Source organism: Vicugna pacos, chromosome 2 (assembly GCF_048564905.1).
Source record: "Vicugna pacos chromosome 2, VicPac4, whole genome shotgun sequence".
Classification (NCBI taxonomy): Eukaryota; Metazoa; Chordata; class Mammalia; order Artiodactyla; family Camelidae; genus Vicugna; species Vicugna pacos.
The window spans coordinates 45673092-45692791 of NC_132988.1; the positions used below are offsets into that span (position 1 = coordinate 45673092).

Consider the following 19700-nt stretch of genomic DNA (forward strand, 5'->3'; position numbering starts at 1 on the left):
GTGGATTTTTGCCTTTGAGTTCTTTTCCATTTCTAATCGATTAACGTGTGTACGTGTACAGCATTCTGATTATACTGGCCATAATGGACTTTTTAAAAATTGATCACCCCAGTACAGTCTTCTAAGAAATGTTTAACCCACATGAAGCTTTTAAGAAAAGGTTAAAGACACAATATTATAAACACAGGAAGAATAAAAACAGGTATTGTGTGGGGGCAGAAGAGTTAAAGCTATCAAATGTCTAATAAGGATTCAGTATTCAACTTGACTTTTGACGCAGAAGTTGTATTATTTTATGTTAAATAGGTAGGATAGAAAATAGACATACAGAAAACTGCAAAAGCTATACCCTGAGTTTAATGAAACAGAGCGACCAAACCCAAGATAAGCAATACTCCAGGGCTAGACATATAATAACTGCTGGACTCACTGCCTGGAGGGTGAGGCAAGTGAATGGCCGGCCAGGCAGAACGGAGATGATTTCTGGCATCCCGTTCCGCGTGGAATCCAGCTCTAAGGGCTCAGGAGGGTAGCAGAAGAAAAGGCGCCTATCCTGGAGAGGTTTTTTGATTAAGTAACTCCCACCCCTTCCCATCCACCCAGAAGCCATTTAAAAAGACCAAAGAGCAATAAAAACAACTTTTATAAATTCAAGAAGAAATAACATTTGAAGTTTAGTAAAACTATACTACATAGATGTAAAAGTGAAAAGAAAATTCAAATAATGAACATACAATGGAGGATACACACATACTATATATCTTGGGAATTTTAAAAGTCTAGGGTATACAGATGAAAACTGAAAACAAAATTTTAAAAAAGTAGAATAGTCTTTTTTAATAGACTTGTAAAATGCCAAGCTCCACAAATCAGTAATGAATAGAACATCAGTGAAGTAGTTACTCTATTCAGTTTAGCACTGGTCTATTCTTGGGAGTAAACTATGGTCAGAAACTGTTTTCTACAGAGTGAAGCAGGTTTAGAAAAACACAGGATGATTAAAACCACTGTCTCCAAACCTGAACATCTAGCCAAGAGGTAGTCAAGAAATGCTATAAACTCTCAATGTTCAATTAGCATCAGGAAGCTAAAAGATGTAATTCCATATTTAATCTTATTTCCATTAAATGTAATTTTCATTGATTTTACTACATTTAAAAAAAAAGTATTTGACCAGAAATATTCACTTGAAACTTTTTTTTCCAAAACATGCTATCAAAAACGTGTATTAAGAAAAAAAAAAAAAAACCCTGCATTTTCCAAGAAGTTTAAATAAAATTTACAGCCCAGAAGTTTTTTGTTTTTGATTTGTTTTTTTTTTCTTCTAACATCTCCTGTAGCATAATCTGCAGTATTAAAGATATCAGAATATTGTGAGCCCATTTCCAAAGCTTGTACTGACAAGACCAAAAATGACATTCTGGTTAATATGTCTCTGTACTTCAGAGGCACATCTTACGAATGTCAGAAAGGATGATGGGCTGATGGGCAGTATCTTTAAATGAAATGAGTGAATTCCATTGTATGCAATGGGGGTTATTTAGAGGGTAAATAAAATCTTAGCTATTATCTCAGCTTCAAAGTCCCTCCTCTGCTTTCTTGACAATCACCCCAAGTCCTTCCAATTTAATTCTCCATCTATCTATGTAACTCTGCTTTCTCTAGCTCACAAACACCCTTCCTTACAGAGGGCATGACTTAATCCAAACATGTCAGTAGCCACAACAGATTTTTAACGGATTAAATCCATCCACCAAAAAGATACAAAAAATTTATTTATTTTTTTACTAAAAAGAAAGTTTATGCAGTCCTAGGAATATGGGATACTCTAGTATTTTGTACTACTGAATACAAAGCTAAATTATGAGGAAATGAATAATACAGAACAGGTCACTAAGAAGACATGAAGTTATGAATAATCTTGCACAAGGAGAAACTGAAGCACCACAACCACTGGGGGGAAAGGACTGATGATCAAGTACTTAATGCAGCATTCCCTCCCGCTCTGGTTTTGTTCCTGGTCCATTTCTTGCTCTACTGGCTTCTTGTCCCAGTCATGCATATACATACATATATTTGTTTTCATATTCTTTTTCATTAAAGGTTATTACAAGATATTGAATGTAGTTCCCTGTGCTATACAGAAGAAACTTGTTTTTTACTGGCTGCTGCTTCTAAAGCCCCTAAATGGCTCTCTGTGGCCATAAGTCCATTGGTTATTTTGACTTACAAAAAAAAAAAAAAACAACTTATAATAGAAAATTTCAAATGTTATATTGAAAGTACAGAGAATAGCACAGCAAATCTCATCAGCTACAATGATCATCATGGGAAATCTACTTTATCTGTCTTCTACCCTGAGTCTTTCTGAAACAATCCCAAACATCTTATTTGTAAACTTGTAAATATTTCAGTATGCCTCTTCAAGGCACTCTTTAAAAAAAAATAAAAAACACTAATGTCATTACAGCTAAACAAAATTAACATTATTTCCTTAGTAACGAATATCCAGTCAGATCACCTTTTCCCAATTACCTTAGTTTTTCCTCCAGATGGTGTGTCCTTCTGACAGGTGACACTGCTTAAAAGGACCTTTGAAATCTGGCCTCGGCTTCCTTCCGGGCTCAACTGGAGACTCATTTTTTTCCCTTTCCCTTCATCCTGTGCTTCTAGGCATAGTTACTTAACTTCTGTCCCCATCACATGCATTTTCCGCTCTTATCAGGCCTTTTCAGAGTTTTTCAGCAACCCAAACCTCCTCTCGCCCCTGCCTTCTTGCTTACATGCCTGCCTCTTCTGCTCAGGTCCCAGCTTAGATGTCACTTTCTCCAAGAAACCTTTCCTGCTACAACTCCTGGACCCAGAAACAAATTGTCAAACACAGCACCCACTGCCTGGGGAGGTAACAAAACCTAGAGTCCTCTTTCCCCAAATCCCCATTGAAAAACAAATGCCAATTTATAACTTCCAACTTGTTAAAAACCACCCTTCCCCTCTGGGGTGCCTGGTGTCCTACATTTTCATGGTATGGTCACCAGTCTTTGCTTTTTGACTATATATTCATGCACAATTATTATACAGATCTCTTATAAAAATGGTGTTCTATAGGTGCAAATCAGACTAGTGCAGAGATTTCAATAGTAAGAAAACCCACAGACTCATTTAAATACTATAAATTAATAATCATGAGGCTTTCAAATATGAATTAGATATTTGGCAAGTATCTGGGTGTGGTAGCGACAGGGACAAAAGAGCTAGTGGGCAAAAGAAGACCCTAACTCTAAAGCCAGTTTTGGAATCCTACTGTTACTAGAGAAGATAATTTCTTCATTTTCTTCTGAGAGTGGCACCAACTCTTAAAAACAAAATCGCACTCACTCATCAAGGGCATTACTGTGTGTCAATAAATAACCAGCTAAATAGACAGAATTTCTTTGCAGAGATTTTCACCAAAGTGCAATCAGAAACCTATGTTTAAAGATCAACTGTCAGAAAGTTTCCTAGGAAATACTGGTTGGCCACTGTGTATAGCTTTCCTCATCTACAAAAGTAAGACCATTCATAATAACTAGGTAGAAAAGAACATTTCTCTGGGGCCTTAACAAATCTAATTTATGTTGTGAAGCCAATTGATTATTGTATTTTGAGCTTTGTAGTTACTTTAGAAAAGCTTTTTTTTTTGAAAAGTATTTACAATTTTATCAACACATGATCGTACAAAGTTAATTGGGATCTACCATTATTGTGCTATAGTCTAACAAGAAAAAAAATATACATTTTTAGTTATCAACACTAGATTAGAATATTCAAGTGTTTAAAGTTTTTTGAATCTGCATCCTATTAATGATTTAAATGTGTACAGCCTAGACTTAAGAATAAGTTAACACTCATATAGTATTTACTATTGCCACTGTTCTAAATGCTTTATTTGTCTTATTAAATCTTCAACACTACTCTATGAGGTAGACATGATTATTACCCACATTTCAGAGATGAGCACAGAGAGGTTAAGTAAAATTGCCCAAGGTCACCAGCTAGTAAATGGTGCAGCCAGCGTTTGATACTTTGGTGGCTCTGATTCAGTATGTCATTCTACCATTCTTCGGGGGAAAATCTACAAACTAGCACACAGCTTCATGTTGAATTCTTACAGCGAAGAAAAAGAAACAAGATAGCATGCTCCTGCTAAATCAGAAGAACCAGCGCTGGAGATCAGCAAACTCTCATAGCCAGATCTCTTCTGTTGCTTCCTCTTGACACACAGTAAAAATGTTTCAGAGTCAACAGGGAAGACCTGACATTTCCTTTACAGCTGTGACTCCTGGACTGGGTCAACTTTTCCATGTGTATTCACTTTTAGATACAGAGGACAGAAAAGCTCCAGCAAAGTAGGCTTAGATCAGATTTAGTCTATTGTGCTAAGGACGTTGGGGGATGAGAGAGGGGCCACACCCTTGATCTGTGTTGTGAATCATGCTGAGAAGAAAGAAGTGCGGTGTCTCAATGAGACCTTGCGGACACGACTCCAGCCCCTTTCTTGCTTCAACTAGAGAAGTTCTGCTTTTCTTTCTATTTTGGAAGGGAGGAGGAGGTATAGCTCAGTGATAGAGCACATGCTTAGCAAGCACAAGGTCCTTGGTTCAATCCCCAGTACCTCCATTAAAAACAAACAAACCAAAGATGTCTCTTTTGGAGGGGTTACCCAAAATCTCATCTGAAATATGGGTTCAATGGCTAAGAAAGTTTAAAAGCTACTGGTGTCATGGCAAGGCCCTGGATCAGAAGTTAAGAAACCAGAATCTTTATCTCCATTTGGCCACAAACCAGCTGTGACTAATCCTGGGTAGGTAATTTAGCAACTTTGGGTTTCGGTTCTCATTTAATACAACCTCATTATTTTTCAGATTTCCCAGACGTATAAAAAATATCATTATATAAAAAGAAGTATTAGTGATTTCACCAAAGACAGTTAAAGAAGGCAAACAAAAATCCCATTCTCACAGAAAGAAAAGCAGCAGGGTGAAATAATGTACTGATAGAGAGGGTACCAGCCAGCAGAGGCTCTAGGTGCTTCCTCTTGGTGCTCAGAGCAGCACCATGAGGCGGGCCCTGCGGGTGAGAAATCGACTCCCTCAAAGATTTCACAGTTTTTTTGTGTGTGTTTTAATTTAGCTTGATGTGGGTAATTTATGGGTTAACAGGTCCATGTGAGTTTATTAAAACAATGTTCACAAAATGAACAATGAACAAAAGTTTCCTCGACATCATGGCCCCGACGACATGCCCTTGCAAATATCAGAAGCAAATTAAATACAAGTCAAACCTGCAAGGTAACGTTTTAGAATCCTAAGATCGGGGTTCTAAACCAGACTCTACCACTTGATGGGAATTAAAGCAATCCTCGTGGTCTGCAGTTTCTTCAGCCTTACCTCTCCCACATTCTCAAATAAGGAACTATGTTAAATGACTGGCCATTGGCATGTTACAATTAAAAATGGCCTGTCTTCTGTCTTTATTTCTCGTGGTTAGACATCAGATTGTGAGAACAGGCCACATGAAGACGGAAATAAATCCAAGGAAGAATCATCCATTAGGTTCCATACACTATTTAGGCACCTGAATGGAGTGAGAAGACTATTTTTGGGGGCCTGATGCAGAATCCCCTTTCCTACCATGATGGAGGCCAATTAAATAAGATCTTAACAAAGAGCTTCTGATCTCAGGTTAATTAGAGAAGAAATAAGATATTAAAACTGAAGAAAATACTTTTATAAGGTTGAAGTGAAGGTCATATCCCATATAACAAGAGATGGTTAAGAAAGTTATTAAGTGAGCTCAGGTGCCAACACCAAAGGATATAAACAAATCAGGATTATGCTTCATTATACCAACTAACCATTATGTGAGTGAAGATTCAAAATTAGGTAATAATATAATACAAATTAGTATTAACTATGTTTAAAAAGGCTTTTTCGAAGGTATTTAAAATTAAAAAGTAAAAATATCCCAAGTAACCTGTAATTGGGTATCTTGATTTAAAGAGTTAAACTATCTACTCTTCTAGGATTCATGTTTAAAGGCAGACAATTTACAGCATCAAATTGGACTAGATTTCTCTGGTAATAGACTGGCAATCCTAGACTGGAGTTTTTTCCTGGGCAGCAGACTATTTCAGTTTTACCTTCAGACATCAAACACACACACACACACACACACACACACACCCAAATAACTTTGGAAATGCAGCTGATCATGTCTTAGAATTTAATTAACAAATTCCTACCACAAACATTTTTAGAACAAATAAACAAAGTAAGTGAACTCCATCAAAGTTTATGTGAATCATTTGAGGCATTATTTATGGCTTCTTCTGTTTTTGAAAATAAGTTATGTTTGTTCAGTAAGCTTTTATGAACAATGGTTAATACAGTTTTCTATCAGATAATATATTCCTGATGAAAGATTGAGAATCTAAATTAATGGGAGGCACAAACTATTGGGCAGAAAATAAGGTACAAGGATATACTGTACAACAGAGAGAGTGTAGCCAATATTTTACAGTGACTATAAATAGAGTAAACCTTTAAAAACTATGAATCACTATATTGTACACTTGTAACATATAATATCACCCAGGCACTGCTGTGACCCTAGCCCGATGCACAACAACATCTCAACCCAGTTTGCTAACTTCCGCTTTCCTTCAAAAACTAAATTCAAAGGAAGTGAGAACTCCTAAAGGATCAGATTGGGATTTAATGCCATGGCTTTCTCCCCTTACTTATGCTCCATCCATTTCTTTAGTCTCTTATATGGGTCTGTAGTTTGTAGCCTGCCCAAGGCTATCTCCTCTGCTGGGGCAGGAGGTGCAAGGACCATCCATGTCTGATTTGTGTCAGTGTCGCTGGCCACGAGCCAAATGCCCAGCATTCAGAAGCACTAGAGTGTCTGTGAATAAATGTGTCAGCTCACACACTCAAAGACACCTGCTCTATCTCACCCTTCTCCAAAGTACTGCAGTCATCTTTCTTTTTCTAAAGGAGTCAATAACGTGCCTACATAATTATAATTTCCATATGGGATACAGAAACCCCAAAATTTCACCCAACTTACAGTGGTTTACTTTGTGTGATTGCATTTTTAATTGTAACATATCACATATAAAAGGCAGGATATAACATAAGGTATAAAAAATAGTAAAGCAAAAACCCTTTATAGCTTCAGAATGTTACAGGTAACTTGGAAGCCCCCAAGCAATCTCCATGGTTATACCCTGCTCTCCCTGCATAATCCTGATGTAGTTTTTCAATATATAAATAATTTTTAAAGTATGTATTGCTGAAAACCCTTGGAAAGGTTTCTTTAAGTGATACTGTAACTATAATTTCAATAGTTCCAGTTCTCAAAATGATAAAAGAATAGATAAATCCCTGAAAAGTTCTCACCTATCTTTGGGTTTTTCTTCGTTTCTACACAATTTTGCCCCCATCTCTTACTTAGGTAGTTGCCTGGAGGGTGAAGAACATAATTACACTTCCCAGAGCTTATGGTACCAGACACTTGTGCCTCCCCAACATTAACAGGTTAATATGCACAACCACGTTAAGGGGTAGGTACCATTATCACCTCCACGTGAGGCCTGAGGAAGTGAGACACTTTCATTGCTAGAAATCCAGCAAGTGGTCAGAGGTGGGATTTGAACCCAAGTAATCTCAGCCACTCTGCTAATGTGATTTTCTGAGATCTTGGTCTATTTTTACAGTTTGGAGTGTGCTAGGGTTTTTTGCTTTTGTTTTTGTTTTTCCTAAGAGCAGATTTCCTTCCCCATGAGTCCTTCTGGAGAGATATTTCACCTTTCCCTCCTCCACGCTTCCTTCTCACAGTTACCATGCAGATAACAGTCTGTGTTTGCCCTGTGAGGTGACTTTCTTCCAAATATTAGCTGACCCCACCTTCTAACACACAGCTACTAGCTCTGGGTCATCTGATGCCTTCAGTGCCTGTGTGAATGTTTGCCCAGCTCCCCAGTGACTTACAAGAGGGACATTTCCTGGAAATCTTGCAGATGGTCATTTCACTGTGGTGAGATATTTGGAGAATCTAATCACTCCTGTCGCCTAGTAACACGTTTGGGGTTGGCAGGAGGAAGGTGACTCAGGCACTAGTACAGTCAGAAGCAGGACAGACATTTATCAGTGCAAACGCCTCTGGGCACTAACTAGACTGTTGATTTCACCCTTAACCTCGATACTGCTCTTCCCCAGGTCCCTGGGAGTAGAGGCTCCTTCAATTCTTTTCAAGTTGGGGAGTTCAAAAGGCACTATGCTATGCGCAGAATCAACAGATCCTTTGTAGCTGAAATACAGGCTATGTTATTTTTTCTTCTGAGTTCTGAGAAAAGCAATTACTGGGTTCTTACATATAAAAGTGAATGGGAATTATATGCTGTCATGGAAGTTACTTGCCATCCCCATAAGAATTAGTTCCCTCATGAAGTCATAGTTAATATAATATATTCCTAAACAGCCCTGGGTCAGTAATTCTGGCCTTACAGTCAAAAAAGAATTTTTCTCCCAGGCTACCAGAGGGTTGACTCATTTGGTGAGCTACATTCCAGGCCAGAACAACTATTACACTTTTACATGTTTTATACTTTTACACATTTTTACCTGAAAGAAATTGATACCACAATACAAGTAGCTTCATAATTGAAGGGGTTCAGCCTCGAATACCACCATGAATATAAAGAAATGTCACTATCAGCCTAAGGTCCACCTCACTGAGCTTTGTTTTTAAACATAAGTTAGCTCACATGCCTAGGTCACTCTAGAAGCCAAAAATCAAGAATAAAAATAAAATTCACGTACATTCTTCACCAGTTATTACCAGTTCCCTAATATTTTATGGATCTACCATTTTTCTGATCAGCAAGAAGCATTAAGAACCATCACTCTGTCCTACACTTAATATTTTTAAGCCATATGAAGACTTCTCTTCGGAAGCCACCTAACATCTTTTCGAAAAAGCGGCTTAAGGAGCGGGAGGGTATAGCTCAGTGGTAGAGCACATGCTTAGCATGCATGAGGTTCTGGAGTCAATCCCCAGTACCTACATTTAAAAAATAATAAATAAACAAACAAACAAACCTAATTACCTACCCCCACCAAAAAAACCCATCAAAAGCAAAACAAAAAGTAGCTTAAAGAAATAAATCTTTAACACTTTTATCAGTTTTCCATTTTAATATTTAAAAATTTAAAATGGGATGCTAATATAACACAACTATACAAAAATAAGCTTTATTTCAATCTTTGGGCCTTATATCCTATTTGGACAAAGATCTGCCATCCTAAGTGAAGTTTCCAGGACTACTGATTTGCAGTTAAGCTTCAGAATCAGAGCATGCTTAGAAATCAGACTGTCTAACTAAAATTCTGTGGCTATGAATCCAAGGGGATTTGTGTAAATCCATTTACCTAATAATCAAATTATAGAAAATTAAAGCAAGAAGCTTTTAAGCCTAAGTACAGACATGGGGAAGACCGAATTTGTAGATTCACCACTAAACATAAAACTCTCCAGTACCCAGCAGCCTCCTTGTTGCCTCCATTTGTTAGATGTACATGCTAAATCACTGTTAGAAATCCGAAGCATTAAACAGGTTACAACAGAACACAGACTGTAAGTCAAGATATAATGCCAAAGGTCAGTTAACTGCATGCTAAGTGTCTGTGTCACTCACCACTAACCCTGCAGACAGAAAGGATATTAAAGTCTTTGCAAAGCTGACTAGGTGGGGTCCCCAAGACCACTCCCAGTGTGATGGTTCATTAGGACTCACAGGACCCAGTGTATAGTTGTACGCACAGCTGTTTGTTACAGCAGAAGGATACAAGGCAAAATCAGCAAAGGAAAAAGGCACACAGGGTGAAGTCCAGAGGAGGCCAGGAGCAAACTTCCAAGGGTCCCTTCCCGGTGGAATCACATAGGTTGTGCTTAATTTCCCCAACCAGTTGTGACAGTACCTGTGAAATATCGTCTACCAGGGAAGCCTATTAGTGACTCAGTGTCTGGGATTGTTATTGGAGTTGGTCACACAGGAACCTTCTGCTGGCCACGTACCCAAATGCTATACTCCCAGAATGTAAGCAGGTATTCAAAAGAAAACATATTGTTTGCACAACAGTTAAGGCACAGCGAGCCATTCTTACCAGGAAATAGTGGGAACTCTCCTCAAATCTAAGTTACCAGGCAGGCATTTCTAAGGAGAGCAGTTCCAGGTCTTGCTTTTGTACGCTGTCCTATTTCAATGAGCTATCATACAGGACCAAATTACAGGAGAGAGGTCTTACTCTCAGCAGGTCACCTAGGTACATCGCGAGCCTAAGAAGCACAGGGTAAACCCTCTATGTTTTCAGTATTTAAAATGTAGCATTTTTAATGTGGACAAATGTTATCTTAACTTACATAAGAGAAGATCTAAGGCCTTTAGTGTCCTTTTGTACAATAAAAAGAGCTGAATTCTGGTTTTGTTTACTTTTCTGAACACTTTCTTTTTAAAAAAATACTACTGAGAATTCTGAATGAATAGGATTCCTAAATTGAAACTCCGAGACATCATTTAATTTACCAGACTGGGAAAATGTCCATACCCAGGTAACAACTTCTCTCACAAGTTTCCAGCAGGGGTGAGAATAAGGTAAACCCCCTCCGGGAGACCATTTGACAAGACAGCTATCAAAATTATACATATACTATATGCCCTGCAATTCTACTTTGCAAATTTATACACATATAATTGTGCACATGTACAAAGTTATTTACTGTGGCATTGTTTAAGAGCAAGGATTGGCTACAACCCAAATGTCCATCAATAGGTCACTATTTAAATTGTGGTACATCCATACAATGGACTACTCTGTGACTGTTGAGGGGGTGAAAAAAAAGAAGAATGAGGACACTCTCTTAGTACTGATTTATTAAACCCTCCTCCATTTATTAGAAGATAAATATACAATGCTCAAAAGTATAGTTTGGTATCCTTTATTTTATGAAAGGAGCAAATATGAATTCAGATTTGTGCACAGAGGAACTCTGGAAAGCTGCATTAGACACTGACAACTGAGGCTAGGAGGGGATGATGGAGGCTGAATTTGGGCAGAAGCTGTGAACCTGAATAAAATGAATTTAAATGGTATACTTGAAGAGCAATCCTTCTTTCAGCCTAGATCAGATCACCCCGGCACCTGTTTTTTGTTTATTGTTTTAATAAGCTTCCACATTTTTCCAGTGATTAAACTAGAGCATTAAGATTGCTCGCATTTTCCGAATCAGATTCCAACTCTCCCATTTTCATCTTGTGTCTGTCTGCCATCTTGAAGGGGGTTTTCCAGGACACCTGAGAGTGAGTCAACTTCTCTGCACCTCCCTTCTCCCATTCGTTTGCTGAGGATATTTGGAAGCTTTTTAAAAGCTCCATGAAAGCAGGGAATTTGCTTTGTTCACTGCCTCATTTCATTCAGGCACACTGAAAAGACTGCCTGGCACACAGAAATCGTTCAGTAAGTATTTGTTGAATAAATGAATTCTTTTTTTCACCCAGCAGGACAGATATTACCAGACAAAGAGGGGATATCACAGGCATCAAATACTCAGAAATAGCTGTCATTCCTAGTATTAGCTCAATATAGGCATTCTAATCCCAGCAACATTCTTACAATTATTTTGAATTTTACGGAAGACAAACAAATAAGCTTACAGAATGCTGTGCTAAACAATGATTCTTCAATATTTATAAAATGTTATTTTTAATTAACTTGGGATTACATGGCCCTGGGGTCCATCTTTGGGCTAAAGTCTCTTTAGACAAACACCACACTAATTAGAAATGATGAAAAAGAACGGCTACCATAAGAGCCCTAGTCATAAGGTGTGCATAGCGGGAGAGAGAAAATCTTCTGTGTTAAAAAAGCAACTGCTAGTTTATTTTCAAGAAAAAATTATCCTGGAATTAAATTCGAATTAGCCTAGACGATGAATTGAGTTGCACAATATCAATCATAAAAGCAAAAACTTCCTTCTCCATGGGCAGAAAATGGGTATAACTGCCACACATCTTTTACCTTGGTTTTAGTAACTAGAGAAACACACCAACTTTTCTAGCAATCATTTTAGTAATATTGTTGAACAGGTGCACAGCTGACTGATGTTTCTTTGAAGATTTTTAGTGCCAGTAACTTTTCTGAACGCACATTGCTGAGTGCTGTCTCGGCAGTAATGCAAAGAGGTTAGGATGTTTTGGAGTCACTTACATTTCTCTTGCTGTCATTTAAGACAAAAGTCCCATGAGTGAGGAAATATTCACTCACCCATTCACCTGAAACCGCTTGAAATGTAAGACTCTTCTTAGAATAAAACAGACATTCTCAGAGTTAAGGCACTTTTGAAATATCTTAACTAGAAAAGGGAAGAGAGCAGAGAAATTGCAGGACAACTGGGAGGCAACCAACCTTCAGCAGATGCAAATTATACTTATGATCTAGCACCAGGAAGCACCAAACCTGCTGGCTGCAGATGGTAGCACAGCAAATCCCACCTTGGTCCCTGTAGTCTTGGAGCAGATCCTTTCTGCGCAGAGTGGCAGCGGCAGAGGACAAGGCTCTAAAAGGCAGAGAAAGTAAGAGGTTAATAAGAATGATGCTCTGTTGGTATGCTTTGCTGGTTTTCTGGGGGTGAGGGTGAAAAGATGAGCTCTGTGATATTGCCCCTCTGGAAGAGTCACCAGGAAAACACTGGGTCTAACAGGTACCAGCATTTCAGGAGGAGAGAAGCAACCCAGCCATGCACGTGTCACTTGTTTACTTAACATTCGACAGACCTTTTCAGAGGTGGAGCAATGGAGCAGGCAGATTCCCTTCCCTCATGATGCTCACATTCTAACAAGTAGACAAGCAAGGTCAATCAGAGTCAGAGGGAGGCTGGCAAGGCTGATTCAGAGCAAACAGTTAGGGATGCTATTTAAGTTAAGACTTAATAATAATGGTGGGGCAGGGAGTGATAGGAAATTGAAGAAGAGCACTCCAGGCCAAAGAAGCAGCTGGTTCACAGGCCCGGAGGCAGGAATGAACCGAGCAGGCTTAGAGAACTAAAAGGCAACAGAGCATCGTGACCCAGGAGCCGAGAAGTGCAGCAGAGGCCAGAGGGCAGAGGCCAGGTCACCCAGGGCTCTACAGAGCAGGCAGAAGGACTGCCTACACACAGGCACACTCGGTGTCATGGAAACCCAGGCTGCTGTGCAGTGCACAATTCGTCGCCTTCCAACAAAATGGTGGAAGAGTCCCTTTGAAATACATATGTTACATGCTGTAATATTTTAATGGACTTTTAACAGACTTTTTTAAGAGCAGTTTTACATTTACAGTGAAATTAAGGGAAAAGTACAGAGATTTCCCATATTTCCCTTGCCCCTTCACATGCACACCTCCTTCATTATCAACATCCCCCACAGAGCAGTACATTCATTACAACCGACAAACCTTCACGGACACACCATAATCACCCAGAGTCCACAGTTCACAGCAAGGTTCACTCTTGGTGGTGCGTACATGCTATGAGTTTGGACACAATATAATGACATGTATCTACATTAAAGTATCATACAGAGTAGTTTAGTTTCACTGCCTCCCAAATCCTCTATGTTCCACCTATTCATCTCTCCCTCTCCTCTTTCAATGGATTTTTAAGTAGCTGAAATTTGACTTGTGAGTGGAAGTAAAATATATGCCACTTTCCAGAGGTTTACAGTGCACAGAACCACCATACGAGATCAGAGTATAAACGCGCATGATCTGGTAGCTGATACTGATATGTATATATATATATAACTTTATAACTATATATATCTTTTTAACTAACAATTACAGGATATATGCCCATCTGCAACCAGAAATCGATTTCCAATTGAGATCCTATTTTCACCAAAAATACTCAACTGTTGAAGAGACAAGAATGAATGTCACCCTGAGTACACACCCAAGAAAAATGAAACCACTAGTCCACACAAAAACTTGTACACAAATGTTCACTCAGTATTACTCATAATTGCCAAAAAGTGGGAACAATCCAAATGTCCATCAACGGATGAATGGATGAGCAACATGTGGTGTGTCCATATAATAAAATACAATCTGGTAATAAAAAAGAAAGAGTGATAGACGCTTTAACATGGATGAACCTTGACAACATTATACTGAATGAAAGAAGCCAACAAAAGACCATGTATTTCACGATTCCATTTATATGAAATGTGCAGAAGAGGCAAATCCATATAGACAGAAAGTAGATGAGTGGCTGCCAGGGGCTGGAGGCAGAGGAGAATGGGGAGTATCAGTGGGTATGGGGTTTCTTTGGGGGATGATGTAAATGTTCTAAAATTAGATAGAGCTGATGGTTGCACAACTCTGTGAAGATACTAAGAATCACTGAACTCTTCTCTTTTAAAAGGATGAATTTTACGGTATGTGAATTACATCTCAATAAAGCTTCTATAAAAATTAAAGGACAAAAGTGTATCTTAAATGCCATGTAGAGATGAAATAAACTTCAATTGGTCAAAAATGCTGCATTCCAGTAAGGCTCATGATATGAGTTAAGCAACTTAGTTTACATTTCAGATAAACTACAAGAATATTCTCAGAGGGACACGTTTATTCCTTTGAAGAGACCACCCCACCCACAGAGGATGTCTTTCTCCGTCCACTTGGGACCTCGCTCCAGCTATCACCTCTCTCTTGACTTTACCTACCACCCCTACTAACCTGACCCTACCTTCAGTCACCACCATGTTTCCCTTGCATTACATTAATCTCTTCCTGTCCCTCATTTTCCACACTGGTCTTTCTAAAAATTTGCTCTCTTACTTTAAATTCTTCAGAGGTTTCCCATATTTAAGACATTTCTAGAACACTAAGGTAGTATTAGAAGAAATTAATGGATATTCATATTCAATCAGATAGTCAAAGGGGTCACATGGCTCTTAATATTAAAGGTGCCTACAACATGGCCTCCAAGTATCCCCAAACCATGCCTGTCACAGTCCTCAGTGACAGTGGCTGCAATGTAAACACCCAACAATAATCTCACAGGCTAATCTTTATTTAATCACCTATTTGTAAGGTCAAGGGTTAATTTAGCCTAGATGAATACCTGACAAAGTAAGAACCAGGCTAACAGAGAGATTTCTCAAGGAGACAGATCCCAAAGGTCCGATGCTTTTCACATACCTACAGACATCCATACATAGAAATAAGCCCAGAGTGTCAAGCTATGAGATGTTGAAACTTAAAGTAGCTCACAAAACAGAACAACATTCTATTTCTTAGGTAGCAAGAGCAAGTCAAATTAAAGAGCAGACAGTGGCTCCATAACTTAAGTCTGTGGGCAATTATAATTGTTCATAGCATGATATTAATGATATTGATAATATTGTTAGCTTACAGATTTTTTTCAGTTACACAGTGAAACATGGTGCCTTTCATCTAGTCAAATTTAAAAGGGGTGCTCTTGTCAAAAAGGAGATAGGTAAAGGGGGTGGATGGTAGAACTAAATTCATGCTTACTATGCCAAACACTCTTTTCACATGCATCCTAAAGTAGTTAAGAAAAGACTCATTTAAAAGAGTGTCATGGTAGGGGGTGGGGGTGGATATAGTGCAGTGGCAGAGAGCATGGTTAGCATGCATAAAGTTCTGGGTTCAAGCCTGGGGTCCAAGCCCCTGGACCTCCACTGAAAAAAAAAAGTGTCATGGAAGTTCATTTATTTTCATTTGAAATATATATACCATGCATCACTTCAGAAAGGAATAAAGTAAATGATACAACTTACAAAGTAAAATACTCTGGTAAGAGGAGTAAAGTAGGATCAGAGAGCCAGGTGAATATAGATTGGGGGTTCTTGATCACAGACGTAGTGGAAGGAGGTCATCGGGGGGAAAAAGTTTTTCTGAACATTTAGCTGTATCATGCTCACTGCAGGTCCGTACACAAGGGGAGATGAGCAATAGCACAGACCAGGGAGATCATCGTATGATGTCATATGATAGTTTTCCATCGTGACCCTCAATAAATTCCAAGGCGTAACTCTCTAGAGCTTCTATGGTAGGAAGCCAAGGCAAAGTAACACAAATAAGCAGCTCTGACGGTCTGGCTCATTTCAGGGACACAACTGCACCAGAAATCCATCCTTTACTTCCATTTCCCTCAGCCATGCATCTGGTAAGAGCTGAAGAGAAGACAGTTCCAGATTTGTGGAACAAAATTCTCTACCATCAGGAGATGGCCAAAAAAAAAGCACATAAAAACACTACATAACCTGATGATACACTGAAAGTGACTTTCCACAGAAGCATCTGTTTTTAAGTCTAATGGACTAGAGAGTCATTGTTTGGCAAAAGAACAGCCATAATCATCTCAGGGGATTAAACGACTCAAAAGAATATTCCTATTTCTCACAGTCCTCTCATGCTCTACCTAACAGTTAAATGTGGAGCGTTTTCAAATTACAAAAGCCATTGTGGTTAAGGCATATTTTATTGTAAGTTGGAAAATAGATTAATTTTTTATTTTAAAGACTAGTTATTAGAGAGCAAACCTTAGCTAGCAAAGGACCTTTGTTCCTTCGGATAGTCCCACACTGTACGTGGAAGACATAACACAGCTGAACCTCCACAGCTATTCCATGAGTCCTGTGAATGAGCTGATGTTCCAGCGATTTGTCAGCTTTTTTCCATTCCATCAGGCAAAGTATGTTGTTCTTAAGGCTAATTATTTAAGAACTTTTTTCTTCAGATTGAAATAGTGTTCATCTTAAAAGTTGTTAATCAACTGTAGCAATGTATTTTCACTTTAATTAGCCACCCAGGGAAAGCAGAAATAGATTAAAATACTTGCAGTTCACAGGCCCTAAATGTAGCATTCAGCAAGGGATGGCAGGTACAATTAATTCCCATGCACTCCTGGACAAATCCCACTTCCTTAAAGAAGACTCTTCTTGACTTCTTCAGACTAGGGACCACGTCTGTCAGGTTTTCTGCTGTCTTATGGCACACAGTTGATGTTATTTGTTCACTGACTAACCCCCTCTTTATAAGACAGCCAGCTGTGTTCTTAAAGAGGCCCCGGTAAGCCCCTTGCAAGTAAGATACTGAAGTCACTGAAGTGATCTTCTAAAGAGGGGAGAGGGGAGGAAAGCAGTTTAATACCATAACAACCACAGGTTTGATGCCATGAAGATTTTCTGAAGCAGAGTCCTTGGATGCACACGTGGCAGGTGTGAATGAGAGAGGGAGGGAGAAAATGGGGGAGGGATGACCCAGTAATTTAGACGGGCACTTAAAGAGTAAAACTGTACTATGAGACCTCAAATAGTGTTTTCTAATTATAGATTCTTAAATTTGAAGTATCTTGAAAGGTCACTCTGTACTTTCCTCCGCCTAATACAGACAGCATTCAAACATCCCAGGAATAGGAGTCCTCTTTTTTAAAGTCCAGAGAGAAAGGTTGAACTAACAGATTAAAAAGCGCTCTGTCTCCCACCCTCTACAGGTTATCTGTTAGGTCTTGCATGAAGAAACAATCACCAATTTAGTTCTTTCCTTCATGACACAAAGTTGTAATTGTTACATCCAATCTCCCTAGAGTCCAAGTCATAAGAAATGACAAGAAGGTCACATTGTATTGTTAACAGTGAAACTTCATTTATTTATTTAATTTTAAGAAATGCTTTCAGACCTTCTGCAACCAAAGAAGACAACTCCTTTATGCTTTAACATTGAAAATGAAAAAGTGTTTTAACCTTATTGGTGAGCAAAGAACTCAAACCAAAAAAGTGAGATACGGGGGAAGGGTATAGCTCAAGTGGTAGAGCGCATGCTCAGCACTCAAGAGGTCCTGGGTTCAATTCCCCAGACCTCCTCCAGGCAGAACTCGAAGAAACCCAATTACCTCCCCGTCAGAATACAAAAAAGTGAGATACATATAAATTGGCTTAAAAAACAAAAATATCAAGGTGCTCTCCATGACAACAATGAAACACATTTCTTATATTTTAAAAATACCCTAAGAATGTGAACAAGATTGAGGTCTGAGCCTCTGACATCATTAATAAAAAATGGAAATAACTAAGTGTCCATCAATAGGGGATTGCTTAAAGAAATTGTGGTGAATGGATACAACAGAATACTGAAATGCTTCCTTACCATGTCGAGTGGGAAGTGACAAAAGAGGTTCATGATATACTTATGAGTACAAAACAGTGATATGTATATGACCCTATTTACCTTGTTTTTTAAAAGTTGCCTGCATAAACATAAATGCTGGTAAGATAAGGCAAAATGTTAACAGGTGATAGATCTATAGATGACTTAAGTTTTCCCTTTGCTTATCAATTTTTAAAATTTTCTAAAATAAACAAAAGTTGTTATTGTAATTTAAAAGGAGAAAAGATGAGTTTCAGCTCCCAACACAAATTTCCAAATATCAGCTATCATATTGACATTCTCTTTAAAAATTTTATTATGATAAGCACATAGTCTGTTTCATATCATGTACTAAGGATAAAAATAGTAAACCTCATTTTTCATTTTGGTCACTATGTTTGAGGTAGGCAAATAAAAATACTCTGTCCTGAAAACTTAAAAGGTTTTTTTCTTTTTAGCAAGATGCCAGTTGTGGTGATGTACCACCAGGTAGCAAAGAGCTCAGCCTCTGTAGTTAAATATAGCATAATTATACAGTTCATAAAACTAAAGTAAAATGTGCATATTTACTGTGATTATTACTCTTGCTCAAATAAAATCCTGTCTTTGAAAATAAAAATGAAACTAGAAGTAAAAATGAAACCAGACATGGATAAATATGAATTTAGGCAGAAACAAATTGGGGTGGGGGTATTATTAGAAAGAGGCTGCCAGACGGAGTTCACCTCTGGTCAGGGAGAAAGGACATCTGTTGGGAGGCAGAGTAACTCCTCAGGATACATACATGAAAGTACTATAACAAAAATTGCAAGGATCCTGGAGTATGTATCTGAGCAGGTGAACAGAATGAGCAGACGAGCTACACCTGAGTAACTCAGCGATGGCCAAGCTTGTGCAAACCTTCCAGCTCCTGCTCGGGAAGTCTCCTTTGGATTCCCAGCCTGGTCAAGTCTCTTGGTTCTGTAATCCATATCCCCTAGTTCTTATTTTCCTCTTTCCTAATCTTTTGTTGTCCATACTCTTAATATTTTTAAGAGGTTGTTTACTCCAGTCTCCTCAGTAGTTATCAGCAGTTTGCTTCTCTTCCTTTAGAAAATGAATAATTTGGGGGAAAAAAAACTTTAAATCATACATATTCAGTGGGCTTAGTGATGTTATGGATTATTTTATGAGATGCTAACTCTGGAAAACCACTTCCACTAAAGTTAATGCAAATGAAGTACAAATAAGAAAAAAAGAAAAGAAAATGAGTAATCTGTACTTTAACTCTTTTATAAGGAATTTACCTGATCTACCTGTGTGTCATCACCCATCTCAGACATCCTCACCCAACAGGTTTCCAACACTCCTTCTAAGCAATCTCAAAGCAAATTACATATTGGCAGATTTACATAATCCTCTTTGGTAACACAACTATTTCAAGGTCTTCTTTCAAGTCTTGAAGGA

At 38.4% G+C, this 19700-nt stretch overlaps 1 protein-coding gene across 4 annotated transcripts in view; it reads right to left on the reverse strand.

Annotated features, from left to right (window-relative positions):
• SGMS2 (sphingomyelin synthase 2) overlaps nucleotides 1–19700 on the reverse strand; it is an 82469-nt gene that overhangs the window by 38168 nt on the left and 24601 nt on the right. For 3 of the 4 annotated variants that reach the window (XR_012059741.1, XM_031690623.2, XM_006212065.4), the window contains exon 2: nucleotides 12510–12660. The gene's annotated coding sequence lies outside the window, so the exon portion shown is untranslated. The remainder of the gene's footprint in view (nucleotides 1–12509; nucleotides 12661–19700) is intronic. The other variant, XM_015245913.3, reaches the window with a different exon arrangement.